A 19,108-nucleotide genomic window follows, 5' to 3' on the forward strand; every position below is an offset into this window, starting at 1 on the left:
GGAGTTTTTGTGGCTCAGGTCTATAGAAATTGTTCCCCTAAAGCTGACTTGAGGTAAGATGCAAGATGAAAGTGACAAAAAGAATGTTGTATTTTAGAAGCTAGCTAAAGCTGCTTCTTGACTAAAGTAAACTTGTTTGTTTTGTATAAACATAATATTTGCTAGGATAAACTTTCTTGAGAAATTAGATAAACAATAGAGTGTATCAGTTGACCAGGGAGATCTTTCCCAAGACACAGCTTCCAACACAGCAGGCTTCTGCAGGGAGCAGAAGTGACTGAGACTCGGTCCCCCTGTGAAGCTCCAAGATTGATGGGCAGGGTCCTCCAGCTGTATCAACACGACCGTGAACCTCACTGTGATCAAACTGCTTCTAAGTCTAGCATGCCTGGAACATTGTTGGAAACAAAAAAGACAGCATCATTAAGAGTGCTGTAACAAGTTGAAGACATGACAACAAAACCCAGAAACCAGGCTTTGGCCAATTAAAAGAAGTGGTTCATCTTTTATTCCAGCTTCTTATCGTCTTATGGAAATTCATAATGCATCTTAATATATCTCAGAGTGATAACACTATTGTATTGAGACTTCAGTTGGTCAGGCTCAGCACTCTATGGATGTAAATTAATTTTGTCTTGGGTTTCTGGTTTAAAGCTCTACATCTCCCTTTTTTAAATGGTTTCCTCAACATCATACCTGAGCCATTGAGAGAGGACTAAGATATGTGGTTCCAAACAATGATCGTATACAAGAAGGCATTCTTAAAAATCTTCAAACACTAAGGTGGTTTCAAGCCATATTTATTATAAGAAAAGATCAGCAGTTCTAGAAAATGAAATTGTTGTGACCATCGCTTACCAGTACAGTTGGTTGTTGTTCAGGATTTTCATGTTCCTCATGTTTTGGAATTGCATTTTCCTTTATCTTCCAACAGGGAGGTGAAATATAAAATTTCCAGCAAAACAAGGATTCTTTGCACAAGTAGGAATATCACCACTCTCCGTATATATGTTTTGTTTCAAATGTCATGTTCAGTCATCACACAAAGCATTTTGAATTTATAGGGGGCAGGAGGAAAGCTTTTCAATAGTTTTTCATTGGATGTGTTAAGAAAACACACCTTTCTTTGAAATACTTTACCTCTGCTGAGTCAGCGTTTCCTGACAGCAAGGCGGTGTTTTTTTTTTTCTCCTTTGGAATACTTTTTGGCTAGCTCTGCTTTTCAGTCACATCACCCCTTGCATTAGTATTCTAGTATTGAGAACATTAGAGAAATATTTTCAACATTGCTTCAGAGACTGCCCAACTTTTCAGGCTTCTTAAGTAATGAGAATTATTCGGTTAAGTGAAGCTGAGTCTTGTAACAGTAAGAACATCTCCCAGGGTTTTCAATTGAGAGGTAAGAAAAATAGTAGATTTTGCAGGTTTGCAAAAGAATCTCTGTATTCAGAGTATTTTAAAGCTATTTTTATCAATATTCCAATCTGTTATCACTGGTGTTATAATAATAATAATGTGACATTTGTTTCTCCTGTGTACTTGTCCTTTTCTTTGAAGTTATGTGTTTTAAAAACAAGTATGCAGTATGTTATGCTTAAAGTAGACAAGAATATTAGAACAGAAGACAATTTGAATAGAAGTCTGAATACACTTTTGTAAGCAGAAGGTGGAAGTGGTTTTGGTCAGGCTAGGCTCCCAGTTGCCCAGGTGACTTCTGCAAATGGGGCTTTAAGCTTTTAAATTACTTAAGGCTTCATGTAAATAGATTAATCAATTTGCTGATTTCTACAACTAATCAACCTTAATTTTTAATACTCTGTTATTTACTAACAAAAGCCGCTCTTCTATATTCCATTGAATCTGTCTTTATGGAAATTCTCCATTAAAGCCTGTTCAGCATGGCTGGGACAGCTAAACCACTTGGCTCTGTAAGTTTTACTTACAAGAAGTGAATCAATTGCAAATATTTTATTCCTTATATTTTAAATACAGAAACAGTGTCCATCCTGTGCAGAGCTGAGAAATCAGCTTTTATCAGTTCTCTAAATCTTTTCAAACATCAAAAGGAACTCTGAAAGACCTCTCCCTAAAGATTTAACTTTCCAGTTAGATTATGGAGTAAAATACTACTAAAAATTTTTAGTAAGCACCGGTTTTATTTCTATTGTAGTATCATAATGTTACTGGCAATAGTTGTGTCCTTTCCAGAGGAACCACATTAACAAACATTAATAAAACCTTTTGAAAAAAGGAATAAAAATTATTTGCAGTTTTAACTCACTCAAATAATCCAAGGCAGGCATATTTATCTGATGAGATATTTTTTGCTCCTTCGCTGCCTCTGGAAAAACATTTTGTTGTTTTTTTCTTGGTATAGCGAGATATCCTCTTTAAAGTTGTTCTGAAACTTTTGAGTCAGTTTAGAGAGTTCTGTACATAAATAGTATGAAGTAAATGAATGAAGATAAATAAATAATAGTTATGTTTCCTCTGTCATGAAATATTATCTTCCTTGAATGTTTATTGAATGGTCTTTCTTTCTGATACAAAATATGATCAACTGTGATAAATTATCCATGATTAATTCTTCATGTGAGTTCATATCTGTACTATTGCATGTCCCTCACTGGATGCAATATTGCAGCTGTAAGCAAGATGGGGCTAATGCACGGAGGTGAAATTTGTTTATGGCCAGCGTTGTGTAATACAACATCTGATTGTTTTGTTAGGTAAAAGAAGCATAATACATATTTCCTATTGAAATGACTAGATCTCGTGCTTAAACTCCTGGAAGCAAAAGCTGCAGTTGCTTAAAAATATGTGCCACCATATTTATTGAGAAACTTTGAATATAGAACCCAATTACTTATTTTTTTCCCTGCATCTCTGTAAAAAAACATATGATGAAAATGGTTATTTCAGTTTTTACCAAAATAGAAAAGGATTTATTTATAACTTTTTTTTTTTTTTTTTTTTTTTTTTATCATGCCAGATAAAGTAAAATGCATCATCTGTGCTTGATTTTGATACAGAATCTATCAAAGTGCTTCGTGGATGGTTATCTGATGGTTACAAATGTTGACTGTTTAGGTAAGAAAAGACTGTTCAGCCTTTCAAGGAAAGTTATGAAATAGATAACAACTAGAATTTGAAGTCAGAAAAATCCAGAGTAAGTAGGAGGATAGTTCTTCTATTTGTAAAATATGGCAAAGCTAGTTAATTTAATTCTTGCATGTTAAAATCCACAGGTGAATCTGTAAGTTTCAGAATTGCAAAGGAATGTTTACTGTTTGTTACTGGTTAGAAAGAAACAGTTGCCATTTGTTACACAGGTGGGGTTTTTTTGATTGGGGTCAAAGTGAGAGAGATTCATGTCTCTTTATGGCAGCATATGAACTCATTTCTAGTTCTTACACAAATATTCTTGACTGCTTACTATAATCAAGTCAGAAATGCAAATTCAGAATTACAGCTGCTTAGTCTAATTTTAAACGTATCTATTATCTCTGTAATCTACATTTCCAGTGTTTAGATGCTATGCAGAAATACTTCTAAGAAAAATAAATTGTCAGGAAGTCCATGAATGAAGGAGGATGAGGCTGTGTAGGGATAGAATAGGAATAAATAGATTCAAACAAAGATTCTAGTCGGCTGGGAGCACTAGTTAGAGACTTTAGCAGTGTGCAAAGCTGTCACTTGTACTTGGGTAGGCCGCCCATGCTTGCTGTAAAATTCAAGCCTATTTCATTCAGCTGACAAAATGTTTTGGACTTTTTTGGACTTGCTAAATATTGTTTCTGGGTCACATTTGATACCTAGCAAGAACTGGAACATTAAAAAAAAAAAAAAAAAAAAAGGAGAGAGAGAGAAAACCTATTGCTATCTTATGATTTGATTTTACTTGTGTGGCTTAGGGACAATTCAGTGCATGGCTAAGACAGCCAGCATGCTGAATCCCTGGATGCTTTAATCTGCTCTTGCAGACTAAAAAGTTTTTAGGTGACTTGCATCCTTGAACAAAGTTTAGGGTTTTTTGGGTTTTTTCGGTGGTTTTTTTTTTGTTTTGGTTTTGTTGTTTTTTTTTTTTTTAAATATATACTCAAATTCAAACCCTTGCATGCAGGCCTGAGCTCAGGCAATATTTAGTCAATGCAGGTCAGAGTAATGGAACTGTACAGCTGCTTTCTGGGTGCTAAAGAGCAGTCAGGACATGAATCTTGAGCAGGATAGTCTTCTACTCACTCTCTGTTGTGTGAAAGCCAGTATCAACCCTTATATAAATGTTATCAGTTCCCTGTGTCCTTTCCTCATCTTCTAAATAACTGTATTTCCAGAGCATTTTCTACTGCCTTACAAATACTTTTTGGCTTGCCCTGTTCTAATTCTGTATTTACTATCAGCAGTATTTTTGTTTACAAATTCAGTCTAAGGAACAGAAAATATATATGGGGTATCTATGTTCAATATTTACCTTCAGCTGGCAGGGTAAGAAATAGCATTCTAGTATTAATTTTTGTTAATTTAGTATATTAAATTACAATCTCCTGAATGTGATCACAGAAACTATCACCTTGTTTCTTGTGGAGTCTTCTTGGAATGCCAGCCAGAGGTATTGTAGGATCTGAGGTGATGAAGTTCAAGTGCAAGGTCCTGCATGTGGGTCGGGGCAATCCCAAGCACGAATACGGGCTAGGCAGAGAATGGGTTGAGACCAGCCCTGAGGAGCTGGTTGACAAGAAGCTCAACGTGACCCAGCAATGTGTGTTTGCAGCCCAGAAAGCTAACTGTATCCTGGGTTGCATCAAAAGAAGCATGGCCAGCGGGTCAAGGGAGGTGATTCTCCCCCTCCGCTCCACTCTTGTGAGATCCCCCCTGCAGTGCTGCCTCCAGCTCTGGGGCCCCCAGCATAAGAAGGACAAGGATCTATTGGGGTGAGTCCAGAGGAGGCCACAAAGACCATCAGAGGGCTGGAGCAGCTCTGCTATGAAGACAGAGAGTTGGGCTTGTTCAGCCTGGAGAAGGAAGGGCTTTGGGTAGACCTTAGAGCAGCCTCCCAGTACTTAAAGGGGCTGACAAGAAAGCTGGAGAGGGGCTTCTTACGAGGGCCTGTAATGATAAGACAGGGGGGAATGGCTTTAAACTGAAAGAGGGGAGATTTAGATTAGATTTTAGATCATCCCAGAGCAGCTGTGGTTGCCCCATCCCTGGCAGTGTCCCAGGCCAGGCTGGATGGGGCTTGGAGAAACCTGGGCTAGTTGAAGGTGTCCCTGCCTATGGCAGGGGGTTGGAATTAGATGATCTTAAGGGTCTTTTCCAGCCCAGACCATTCTGTGACTGTATAATGTCAAACACTGCAGCATAACATAATTTACATAACCGACTACTATGGCAGCATACATTTTAGGCAGACATAGCCAAAAAGCCTTAAGAATTAATGTTTTGAAGTAGCTGAGAAAACTGAGTGACTGTAGTAGCCATGGCGACTTTTTTTGCCTTTGTTTTTAAGAAGAATTATCACTGATATTAGTGTTCATGTGAGCCTTAAGCTGGGTATCTGTTCAGCAAACTGCAGATTTGGTGGCAGTGAAAGGAAAATCTTGGATACATGGACAGACCCAACACATGAAAAGCAGTGTGCTTTGGATACAAAAATAGCAGGCTTGCAAACAATTATGTTGAGAGTTGTCATAATGACACAAATGTTTTTTTGAGGCTCCACACTCCATGCTTTCCTTGTTTGCTACTAGTTTTAGAACTCTTTTGGCCTGACAGGCGCTGAAGTTGTACCCTTTACCTCAGATGCTGAAACTGACATAGGACTGACCGATTCTTCCAGACTTGAATGCATCCTAAGGGTAGCATCAGCTTAATTTTATTTTATTTGTTTTATGGATTTTGGGTTCATGAGGATGATGCTGAGGTGCGTGGACAACATGAGTGTGTTCAAGTTTCCTGTCAGCTTAATGAGTTTATTATTGCTGGGTGGTTGACAGTCAGCCAAAAGGAATCAACAAAAACATTACATAACCCAAGAACAGCTTTCTTGGCGCTTTTTTTTTTTTCTTTCTTTTTTTTTTTTTTTAATAAAAAGATCAGTCAGGAGGAAGGGGCAATGGGGCAACACTAGAGGTGTCTTTTTTGGGGTTTTTTTTTTGTTTTTTTCAGATCAGTTTTCCGTAATGATGTAAAAATTGGGATTTTTTTTTTTCTCTCTCTACACCAGGGGTCCTCAAACTACAGCCTGTGGGCTGGATACGGCCCTCCAGGGTCCTCAATTCAGCCCCCGGTATTTACAGACTCCCCCCGCCAGGGGTTGGGGGGGGAAACCAAGCAGCCGCAGATGACTGCCTGCCACTTCATCTGCGCACCAGCCCCCTGTTTAAAAAGTTTGAGGACCCCTGCTATACACTATAGAAGTGTTGGGAGATGGTGTGAGGTCCATTCTGTTGCCATGATGTCTGGGAGAAAGATTTATCATACCCTAACTTGTGATGGCTGAAGCCTTTCCTGATACACTCTTGGGAGATAATCCACAATAATTAAGTATTTTTTGAAACAGAGCATGAGCGGGATGGACTGTAGTGATTAGGATATGGGTGGATCAGAGCAATTAGTATTTGGTTACAGAAAAGGAACAACTTTTAAGGAAGGACTGAAAACCACAATCCCCAAAGAAATAAGGTTTTGGAGTTTAAATGCTTCAGGTGTGCTTAAAATTAGTGGTGTCAGTTCGGCACTTTGAATGGGGTATCCAAGTTTTTGAATGACCTTGTCCACTCACCTCTTGGTTACGCTGGCTTGGATGTTTTTCTTTTATTGCTCTTCTTCATTAAGAGTTGGTGGGGTTTTTTTTGTTAGTGTTTTTTTTTTTTTTTTTCCCATTGGGGTGAAACCAAGATCATGTGAGTGAGGAAAGAATTTTGAAATCGCTCCTTTAAAGATTATTTTAAATAATTTGTACTAGCTTTAATTAGAAATTACTAAGAAATGCTTAGAATTGAAGTCACCTCTTGGCCATTACAGCTAGGGTATAGGAAATACAGGCAAAGCATAGCTGCTGTGGGAAAGGCATGTTGCAGGAGCACTTTTGAGAGCTTCAATAACTTAGAAGTCCTTTAAATAAGAGGAAAGTATGTAAATAATAATAATAAAAAAGTGTTGTCTTGAGCAGATGCACTTCCTTTATACATTATAAAGAAGAATAAAACCACAACATCCATATTGAATCATAGCTCTGGTGTTCATAATACTCCTTTTGCATTAAATTAAGTGCCTCAAATCTGAAATGTGTTTATCTGGTTTTGGGAAATGTGCAAAATGTGAGAGAGACTTCACAATGACCAAGTAGAAAGTTTTATTGTAGTGGGAGCCTCTTCCAGCTTGGCAGATGGGTTTCTTGGTATCTTAAGCTAAGGGACTACTTCGGGTATTCAGATTATGCAAGATTAAATCTTTGATCCCTTCAAATTAATTACAGAATTTTCATTAATGTTGTAAAGCTCTTACCCAACGCTTCTGGAGCTGGCTCTGCCTTTGGCTGTGGGCTGTGTCTGTACCTTCTAAGTGCAGCAGGAGCCAGTCCTGTGTGGTATTACAGTGATACATAATAGGTTGCTTGAATCTCTGAAAAATTCAAATGCTCGCCTGTGTTACCTTATGGAGCTGTTGTGAGTACTAATGGTATCTGTCTCATGCTTTTAGAAAGCAAATGTTTTAGGCAAGCAGGATTTTTTTTTTAACATTTCAATGTTTTTTTAAAAAAACTAAATGTCCAGTACATCAGCTCTTCTTTGCATCTTTCTCAGTTTCTCAGCTGCTGCAAATATACAATACATACTACTCAAAATTTTGTTTTACTGAGCTTTTTTGTTCCTCTTCTGTTCTAAAGATAGCTTTCCTTCTGAAGTGAGAAACTTCTGTTGTGTTGGGCTAGTTGAACAAAACATTATAGACGGACCCAGTTAGCTAAGGACAAGCTCGTAGCACACAGTTGTAGACACCATGCAGTATTCAGCTTGCTCATCAGTTAGGTCATGGGTCTCATGCAGGTCCTCTGTTATATGTGTCACTGCTGTCTTGCTTCTGTACGACATCCTGGGTTATAGCTCATCTCAGTGACAAAAAAACCCTCAGGTGTATCAGAGTACAGAGTTACTTGATGAGTTTCATTGTATTTCACTCAGATGGTGCTACTGTGCATGAACGGTGCCATGGGAGGAACCACAAGTCGTGGTTAGTCTCTAGTATGGCAAGGTACATTAAATAATTACAAAATGTGGTGAGAGTACTGACATTTCAGAGTTCCCTTGGGTAAGTGATAACAGGGAGAGTTATGTCTCAAAATTATGTGTATTATAGGTGTATGTGTCTCCCATGCACAACATCTTGTGTGAAGAATGTATATTTGTTGTGGGCTTGTGTTTCTAAATACAGGGTACTGTGGAAAATATTACAACATGAGAGGCAAGATATGTCAAGGATGGTGATCAGAGTGAATATGTTAGAAAGGTTTCATTATTTATTTCTCCAAGGAAATGGTTCCTGAAGAACAACTACTGTGTTTTCATTTTTGGTTCCCACTAAATAAAATGATGAATTTGATGAAGGTTTGTAACCACTTCGCTTTCTTCTGTCACAATAATGATACTACCACATGCAACCTTTGCACATATTTAATCACCATTACAGAAAGTGTTGGGGTTTTAGCCGTATTTATAAAGGTCCTCTCTTTTGAAAGTGCAAAACAAAACAAAATGCCCACTACATTTTACTTATCTTAGAGAAAGTGTTCATCTGTTGTTATTCCTAAACTTCAAACTTAAGTCCAAAAAGTGTATGTCTAGTATTTCCAGATAATTTAATGAAAATTATGTGTTAGTAGTATTTTTAAAGTTAAAAACATTTGAATGTGTTAAAATTGAGCTTTGCAGAATACTGTGAAAAAGAGGAAAAATAGACCACCTTATTTTTTATTGTAATCAATCGTGTATGCTTTGAGTGATTTCTGGATATCTTACGTGTTAACGTAATGAAGAATGTCCCTGCTGAACTGTTTTATGCTAAGTTACGTTCTTAAGCCAAAAGACAAAAATAGTCTTTAAGAATTGTATTTCCGTGAAAACTGTTAGCAGATGCTTATTGTTGTCGTGAGGCCTCAGTAAAAAGTAATCTATTATTCCTTGTGTTTCATTTCGAGATAACTGAATGTAAGAAGATACTTATTTTTTTCTATGCATTTGCTCAGAGTTGCTACAGTCCAATATTTGCTGTCCTATTCCTATTTTTGTTACTGTTTTTTGTGGTGAAGGCTTGTGGTTTCATTAACATTTATTTTAAATCTGGGAAAACCTGACTGAGGACTAAATAGAAAATAATTCTGTTTTCCGTATAGGTAAGCACAGAAATGCATGAATAAAAATCAAGTTGGCCTCTGCTCCACGCTTCAGAAGTCTCCTGCACGGCTTTATGAACCTTTGGGAAATGGGCCATGCTATCTTCAATTTTGTAAATAATTAACGTTCTCTGCGTGATTATTTTTATCCAAAGTATATTTCTAGATTAATTTGTGGATAATAATAGTTGTAGTTCTTAAGAGGCTTTTTTTTTTTTTGCTGATATTTCTAGCGTAGGAGAGTAGGCTCTTACTCATTAGCCAGCCACCTTCCTTCTGTGGGAAGCCATGCATTGAATGAGAGAATTAAACAATTTTCACAGACTTTGAACTTGTGTTACGTTGTGATAACCCTTGAAACCCGACATGTACCTTACATGTTAACTCCACCTATAGTTTCCCCAAGTCTTCTTAAGAGAGCTGCTTTGTCACTCACAGCATCTGAACACAGGCTTGTGTTTGTCCTTTGAATTAAGCAACAGTGATTAAATTACATATGTTTTTGTGATCCTTAATTTTCCTGCCTAAAGAATGGTATGGTGACCTTATGTTCACACTATAGAGAATGTGTGCTTTGTTCACTGCATTCTAGATCTGCCCCTGAAGTTTAAACCTGAGGCACTTGTTCTACAACACCAGCTTTGTTGTTGCAGGTTATCACTATCGCATCTGGACACTTGCTACGTTAGGTGCCATGCGGTAGTACTTATTCTCCTTGTATTCATATGATGTGATTTGCTTAATATAAGAAAACAAGCCCGTACAACATTTATTTTTAAGTGAAGAAGAAAAAAAACGGCTTTCTTTAGAATGATGACAATGAACTGTTTATTACCACAAGCTGTGCATTTTATTTTCTTTTAGTTAGAAGGCAGTGATTTGTCTGAATTTTTGGAGTGGTTTTTAAGTGAATAATGATATAAGAGCCTTCTTACTTGAGGCTTCTTATAAATGTAGTTATTTATACAAGGAAAAACTGTTCAAGCATGGATTATTTATGCAGAGAAGAAAACTGGATCTGGATTGATACAATTTTTCATTCCTATCTTCTGTGAACTAATTTGTTTTAGACACTTAGGAGCTTCTTGTACCGTTTCCCTTGATAAAATGATTCGATTCAAGCCTCATCTTCTGTTCTTCAAGGCAAACTTTTTTCCCTTGTGGCTTCAAAGTATTATGGCCTTTCCCCTTTCATTTTTAGCAGACCTGGTTTCATTATACATTTAAAAAGTAGAACTGATATTTTTTTTGGTCCAGTGGTATTGGCATGTTATTTTCTTAATTGATCTATTTTTTTTTTCCCTCTGCAACAATTGAGACATGGATGAGAAGATTAACTTGCACTTTTGCCCCCCTTCCCTTTTGATTCCACTTTTGATGCCAGTCCCCTCCGAAGATGGTCCAGTCTATGCCTGGAGCCCGGGCTCAGCTTCCCAGTGAACTGTGATATGAATTCACTCTGTTGAGCCACCTGATTGTTTCAAAAATTGGTAATTGTGCCATTGGGAATGTGCAGTCACTGTTGAAAAGAGCATCCAAACAGCCTTCCTAAAGCACTGCTAATTATTGACAGTAAACATAAAGAGATGATGTAGAGGATTTTATATCAATAAAGATCTCTCCTACCTAGAGCCAAGAATGACCTATTTTATTTTTTTTTTTTTAGATAAACCAGCAGGATCTGTCTGTAAACAGTTTCTAAGCAACAGCTGAGTATCCTTTAGAAAGAATGTCACTTTTTATCTCTGACTCCTGGGTTTTATAGCCTTTCTGCCCAAATCGGCACCATAGATTGGGGGTGGTGGTGGTGGTGGGGTTGGAGCACTCTTGTCAGCAGTGATAATTCTCCTTTTTTCTAGTAGCAACCACCTACGGTTCACTGAGGTGTGTTTGAAATTAAATCACTGTCTACTTTATTGTTGGTTTCCCAACAGCTTTGGTGTCGCAGTCCAGCACTGTGAATTATTTCTGTGCAGTTTCATAAACATTCTGTAATGATCAAAGAACCTGTATTTCTACTTCCATTTAAATCCAAGAGGTGACAAAACAGAAACAGCCAAATAATTTTATTTGTGTTTTAATGATTACATGGTTTGAATGGGTTTTAAGGCAAAAATTACTTGTCTCCCCAGCACAGCAGGTCTCTTTCTTCATCAAGAGTTGTGTGGCATCTGTCTCAAAGACTAGGGTAATTCAGAGGCAAAGAAAAACCAGCCCTTTGTGATCAGGTTTTTATTACCTGGGAACCCGCAGCTCAAGTGACCAGTTTTCCAAGACTTACCTGCATTAAACATTGAATGATTTGCATCTATGGTGCATATTTTTGGTCAAACAGTAACAACTACCCAAGAAAGGGAGCTAACCTCTTCCATGGTAATATAGTTGTAAATTGGGGGGTGGGTGGTGTAATCTCAATGGATGTTGTGACCTCTCGTGACCAATTTTAAACAGATGGTATTTGAAAATAGCAATAATTTTCCTTCAGCCAAAGATCCATAGAAAAAGAATTTTTAGAGGGAATTTTGTTTGTTTTGGTTTACTAGTGGAATCTTATAAAAGAGCGTTAAGCTGGGAGCTGTGGATGTCAAGTAACTGGTTGAGGCTATTGGAATTTACAGTAGTCATAAATGTTAAGTTCTCTATTTTGCAGCTGAGCTACCATGTCTTGCTATATCTGAGACTGCTTTTGAAGTGAGGAAACATAGATCTTGTAGAAAGCAGGTTTTGCACCAAAGGACATTGGAATGGCATAAGGTCATGAACTTATTTAGTAAGAGGTGGGGAAGAGTCAGTTGGAATCTATCTCCCATTCTATACCAAGCAGCTCTAGAAAAGCAGCCTTCAAGAAAATATGGTGGAGGTTACCTACAGAAAAAGCTTGAATTTTAATGTACTAATTCCATGCTCCCATTTATGAGTTGGCTATGCCAGCTCTGTTAGGCAACAGAAGTAAACTTCTAGTTTGTTGAAGCTTTGGAAGGAAGAAGAGTAGCCTCATCAGTTACCACAGGATGGTAGGACCTATGGAAGTGTATTGTTCATTTTATTTAATTTTTAATTTGCTCGCTCTTATCTGCTACTGTTAAATAGTACTTCAGTTTGAAAAATGGGTCTTTTGCTAACAGTGCCTGAAGAGATGGCCTGTGGATGTTGGAACTGGTTAGATTTCAGGTTATGACTGATAATATAGGCTGTAGCCTGTGGCCTGATTTAAGAGAATTGTAGAGTTTTATTTCTTCCCCAGAAGAGGTAAAATGATAGGTCTCTGTCCAAGTCTTCTGAGAAAAAGAGATCTCTGTAAATGTTTCCTCTGTTACTGTGAGAAGCTGTCTCGTTTCTTATAAGTGTCTTTATTTCCTTTGTTTGATTTGAAATCAGAGATTTCTGCTATGTACAGAGCAGGGAGTTAAAAAGTAATTGAGGCATTTTGGCTTGCATTAAGAAATAAAAATGAGTAGACAGAGTTCTGACTTATGAAAGACAGGTCAGATGCTATTGCGTGCAACTGGGAAACACAACAGGAAAGGCAGTTTAAAATACCTGTTTGCAAAGCTAACATTAAAGTGAAAATATCTTGAGTAAGAAGACATATGAAACATGAGCTTCTGAAGAACTTTCTATGGAAAGGACAATAAAACTGAAGTTTTGTGATGTTCTTTAGGGTCTGCTAGGATGGCTTCCTGTCAAATACCATAAAAACAGACTGATGAAAGACCAAGAGTAAATTCTGGTTTTAATGTTTTCAGCACTTTCACCTTCTCCATTATATTATATTTTGGCCAAGAGCAGTATATTGTTATAAAATTCAGACTGAAAGTAAGCTTTTGTGGCTTTGATAATTTGATATTTTCAATACCATGAAACAGTAATCCCAGTCAATTGCTATCAATAAGTGGTTGATATTTCCCTGTAGGTTTGGGCCAAACTTATTTAATAATTTGTCTTTCATGTAGTAATAATTCCTCATTATGATTTCTCTGATACTCTGTGAAATATGGATAAATGCCAATGAAAGTATGCCTTTGTTACTAAATATTCTGTTAGCATACTAAATATTCTTTTTCTGTACAAGTAGAATTCTTCCATCTTTAGCAAGCTCCTGGTTTATAAAAAACCCTCCCTTTTCATAAGCAAACCATTGTAGCTTTGTTTCCTGCATATATTAACAAAACGTTTGTAGGCTGAAGAGGGCGAACATGCAGTGAGTCAAACATGCAGTGAGTCATCTTCTGTTGAGAATAAAACCTGATACATGTGTGAATGAAATCTGGCTTTGTGAAGTAGAGCATGTAGTTTGTTATTATTGTGTTTTGGAGGATTTTTTTTTTTTTGTATATTTTTGCTTTTAACAGATGTACAAGTTAGAAAATTTTTAATTCGACTTGGGAAGTGCTGTCTTACATTTGAAAATCTGCAAGTATTGGGATGAATTGGATTTAGTAGAACTTTACTATGACTAGGAATATCTGCCTGAGGTGTTTAGAATAACTTTTGGAGGTGCCTCCTTTGATGCTTTTTAAGGAACTTTGATTCCTAAGCCTAACCACAAACACTAGGATGCCTAAAAAGTTTGAAAATGAACTTAATGCCAAAAGCTCTATGAAGCTCCTTGCCAATTAAGTAGCTTATGTTTGAGCAAGTACAGGATTTTAGCAGAAACATGAGTTGATCTGATGACTTAAATGAAATGCCAATATCTACTTAAGTCGAAGTGTATGTTGTACAAAGATTTCTGCAGCTCAGAAAATACTACACATGGTGATTACAGGCAAAGTTAATAACAAAATCTGGTATTCGTTCTATAACAGTTGTTGAAAACAAAAAGGACATGTATGGGTTGCTTCATCTCTGGTTATTCCATCCTAGCTGTAAGACTTAGCTGTTTATGGGGCTCCTGGGTCCCAGGGCAGCAACTGGACAATTTTTTATTTGAGGACAGATGTGTTATCTTTTTATAACTTCTCTCGTTGATGTTCCCTTCATCTCTGAAATATCCTGCTGCAATTGGTTGCACAAATCTGGGGGAAGAATTTGCCTATTTGATACTGGGAAACCTGATGGCTGAAGAATTTGAGGTGCATTTAAGTTTTCATATCGTAGGAAGTATTGTGAGCTCTACTCCTCCATGCTGCCTGTCTTCACATGATTTCAATCATACTTCTTTGTGATTTATATTGAAAATTGAAGTGTGTTTAGACTCTCTTCATGTGGAAAGCATTCAATGCCTCTGATTATGGAGACTTTACAGATACATCTTGTAGTTCTACCAGACCTTTTTGGAGGTGGAAGGGCATATGGCATTAAAGGCGTAGGTGGGCAATATGTAATAATTTATACAGTGATATACAAGTATTCCTCCCCACTCCGTCTTTTCTTTTCCTGAACAAAGCTGTGCAGAACTACTGGTTTTCAGATGGCTTCCAACTGTGACTCCAGGATCAGTTACTAACTTCAAACCAATCATTTCACATGTAAAGTAGGATTGCTTTTCCCCATGTTTTCCCCATGTTGTTTCCCATATTTTGCAGTGGTGGAAAATGCATTTTCATCTGCCATCTTTACTGCTTGTCTCTGAGCTTGATGAGATCTGCAAATCTGTGTAATGAGAATTATGCTGGAGTATTCTGCTTTTATTTTATTTATTTTATTTTTTTGCTTTTTATCATTAGCAACTAGTCACTTTACTCTTCACCTCCTTGTTTTTTCATGTGGTGGCAGGGATTCAGTCTGTGGACTAGTGATACTATAAAAATTACATAGAGTAGATGTGAAGTTGTGCTTTACCTAGCAGAAAGCTTAGAACCCAGTTAGATACAAAGTTAGCAATTAACTATATTGCCTATTAAAATAGTTATGGACTGAAGTCCTGTGACAAAGTAGGAAAAGCTCACCGACAATGAAGCAGAAGCTTTCTGTCTGAAGGCAGCTGTACTGAGCTGTAGTCAGGGGCCAGAGAAGGCAATGGTCCTTGGTTTTGAATGAGCACAGAACTAAAAGCATTACTACTGACAACATCTGTAACTCTGATCATACGCATTTTGGTTCAAAGCCTTGTAGGAGGTAGCAAAAAAAGCCAAATTCACTATAGCGGTGTTTATTCTCCAGAAGGAACTACACATACAGGAGGACATGCTTAAAAGGAAATTAAAAAGAACACTAAAGCATACCAATTTCTATTGGTCTTTTTTTTTGTTAAATTTCAAGGCAGTAAGGAAAATTCATTGAAACAGAAAGTGAAGAAAAGACAATGAGGAATCAGGACAGTAGTGAAAGCTATTTTTAGATAAGTAAATATTTTTTAAAAAGTTATAATGTACAAGTATTTAATGCCAAAAGTAATTCTGCAAAAATGTTCAAGACATGAAAGCCAATTATGAATCTCTTTCAGATCTTTTAGAAGCAAGAAGTGTTCCAGCGAGTTGGTAGCCAACAGACAAGCGAGGTAGAAAAGATAGAGACAAAGAGCATGAGGCCTGGCAGAAAAGCCAGGGAGATTCTGTGCATCCTTGTGTTATGAAGGATTTTCACACACGAGTTTATAGGAAAGGTGTTTGAGACTGCAGTGTTAATTAGAGATGGTTTAAAAGCAGTAGTTGCAATGAATAGTATCTAGTCACTAAAGTGGAATTATTTTTTTAGATCATCATGTATTCACTTTTTTAATTTGGTCTCATACTTGATGCTCTCTGTGTCTAACATAACGACGAATGACATGTGCTAGGTTTCACACCACAGTGAGCATTGATTAGTTTCATCTTTTATAATTTCTGGGTTGATGTTATCTGATTATTGCAAGTGTTTATTGATGGTTAATGTATTGTTTTTCTTGAAAAGATACATAAGGTGAGAGTTTTACCTCGTTTTGTTTTTTTCTTAAGAAAACTACTTCACTTTCCATTATAATCCTACATGAAAACTATTTGTATTCCATTGAGGTGCCTATAGTAATTTATTTACCTGATGACCTGAAAAGTTTCATTTCCATTTTCGAGTTTATCTGGGTTCCTTTGTTCTCTTAATCTTCACAGAGATTATTTTTTTTGGGCACTGATCAAAGATTCATTGTCAAGATGGAAACTGTATGAAAATAAAAGTTCTGTGGAAAATTAATCTGACGTTAGCTAAATTGCTTTTTTTGAAGAACTAGCACTTCATTGTCACCTGTTTATCTCTTGCATTTCCTTTAGCCTGCAAACACTAGTCATTTGTTAATTAATCCCATCATAATTTGCAGGGGTTTATATATTTATGCAAGGAGTTACTTCATGGTTTAATTTTGGTGAAGAAAATGCATTTTCTTTCTTCCTCCTCAGTTTAGGAGATTTTCAGTTCTAGTAAAGGTCATCTTGAAATCAGACTGGAAAGTTGTTTTGAAAGACTGAAAGGCAAGCACATTAGGTATGTTGGTTTCCTCTGTGATCAGGGCACACAGTGATGGTAAGCACTTGGACAAGTTGCAAACAATTCAAAATACAACCCTGCAGTTACTGCACCTTCTTGTCCTGGATTTGAAGACATGGAGAATGCTTATTGCATTATATATATATACACACATGCACACATATACGTACATACATATATATATATTTTTTTTTCTTTTTTCCTGAGCTGATATTATTCCCTTCTGTATTGCTTCTCCAGGTTCCTCTCAGATCCATTTGAGGTGAAATCAGTTTCCTTGAGAATAGCAACACAGCATCAGGGAAAAAATGCTTTTAATTCTTTAAAATGTCCTCTCAAAACCCCTCATGTAATAAAGTTTGAATTATTTGTTTGAATTTCCAATTTTTTGAGAATAATCCCCCCCCTTAATTTTGAAATAGCCACTTACAGAACTTTGTAGTGCAGAGCCAAAAGCATCTCATATTTAAATAATCTGACCATATGGATATTACTTTTGCAGATGAATGAATTTTGAGGATTCTCAGTTAAACTGGAACTGTACAGTCTGTATCTTTGTGTGTTTATATATGTCTGCTGGTTCAAAAAGTACAGTTGTAGAACGATGGATATTTTAAGAATCAAACACTGTTCTTCAGACCTTTTTGTGCAAGAGATATATAGAGATCCCATATTGAAATGCTCCTTGTTTTCTGGCATATGGATTTTCTGAATTTTCAAGGAGGTCAGCCACTTCTTTTTCCCTCTGCGGAGTTAGGACAAAACCAAGTAGGCTGAGTAACTGTTGTGTATTTGTCTGATATCCCTTTGCTCTATTCTTCTCGAGCAGAGATTTTTTATCTGGAAAGCCAACTATATTCTGTCTACCATTTCATTGTGTGCTTTCACAAGTGCTGCTCTGCTTCTGGTACAAATGGATGCAGTCAAGGCAGTTTCTAATCCATGATGATTGTAGATTTCTTTGAAGCCAATGGGTGTCCTAAGCATCCTCTTACAGGCTTAGCAGAGGGAATGTTTGAACAGCTTTCTAAGTGTAGCAGGCTTCCCACCAACTCCTACGAAGTTGCTGTACTTTTGTCATCTATTTAAAATTCATATGGTCCTAGCTTCTTAAGATTGCTTTTTCGCTTCTTTGTGTTCGTAATTCTTTTCACCTTCAGCCAATAATAGGAAATCCTGTGTGAACTGAAAAGCCTGTCATACCCAGATGTCGGTTGGCAGTTACTATGCTACAGTGTTCCTTCAAGTCAGTTGTTTTTAAAGGAGAAAAAAATTGTCCATTAGAAATATATTTAATAAAATCACACCACTTATTGAGTTCTTGCTGGTTTGCCTGGAGGTGTGAATAAAAACGTGATCAACTTAAACCTGGCATCACATTTTTCAGCGTTACTGTAAAAAGCATATTAAGGTTTTCATTACAGTTTCTCCATTTTCAGAGTTTTATATCACCTACTAATTTACTCATTATAAGAACATTACATGGAAGGTCCATGTTGAACCAATAAAATTTTATTTGCAGAAAAATGCTCTCCAAACAGCCTTTCCACCTGTTCAGGAAGACACACAGTTTGCGAAAATTCTACTAAAAATATATCCAGACCCTTTTGTTCAGAGAGAAGGAAATGTTTAGGTTAGGGTTCTCTGTGTATTGAGAAAAAAAATAGCTTATGGACTAAACCATATTTTTTTAGTAACTATTTAAATTCTATCTGTGTGCTCAAAGTTCAGTATATAGTGATGTAAATAATTTCTTGATTTTTATTTTTCTAAAGTCCAATCTAAATTGAATTATAACATGTATTTAGTAATCCCTGAAAGGATTGTTTTTCTCTTTATTTTATTGTTGTCCATTGACTTATTTTGCTTCCTGTGTCTGTGTTCATATGGCAAGAACTTGATCCATAATGCATAACATTATGCTAGCACTTCCAGATTTAATTTCTGTTTTTAAAAATGGGGGTGTAGAGGAAGCAAGAGAACTTCACTTTGTAGTTGTCGTGGGTAGTGATGTTTTTTATGATTCCTTGAGATGGAAGGGGAGGCTGCTTTTCATGTGTTTTAGTACCTTTGATTTTGAGACTTGGACAAAGATCCCATTCTGTTTGTGCTAAGTGCTGTGTAAATACCCGGCAAACCCAGACGCAGTCTCCCTGCTCAAAATGCAAGACAACAGCTGGATTTAGACAGATGGAGTTCAAACACAGACTGAGTTAGAATTGATCAGCAAGGTAAGGCTTGGTGACAGCAACCCACCCCAGCCCAACCATCGCTGGGTTTCTGTATGTGGCACAGCCAAGAAAAAGTACTAGGAGG

At 36.9% G+C, this 19,108-nt stretch overlaps 1 protein-coding gene across 2 annotated transcripts in view; it reads left to right on the forward strand.

Annotated features, from left to right (window-relative positions):
- CTNNA2 (catenin alpha 2) overlaps nt 1–19,108 on the forward strand; it is a 557,331-nt gene that overhangs the window by 46,086 nt on the left and 492,137 nt on the right. The gene's annotated exons all lie outside the window — the stretch shown is intronic.

Source organism: Falco punctatus, assembly GCF_963210335.1.
Source record: "Falco punctatus genome assembly, chromosome: 1".
NCBI lineage: Eukaryota > Metazoa > Chordata > Aves > Falconiformes > Falconidae > Falco > Falco punctatus.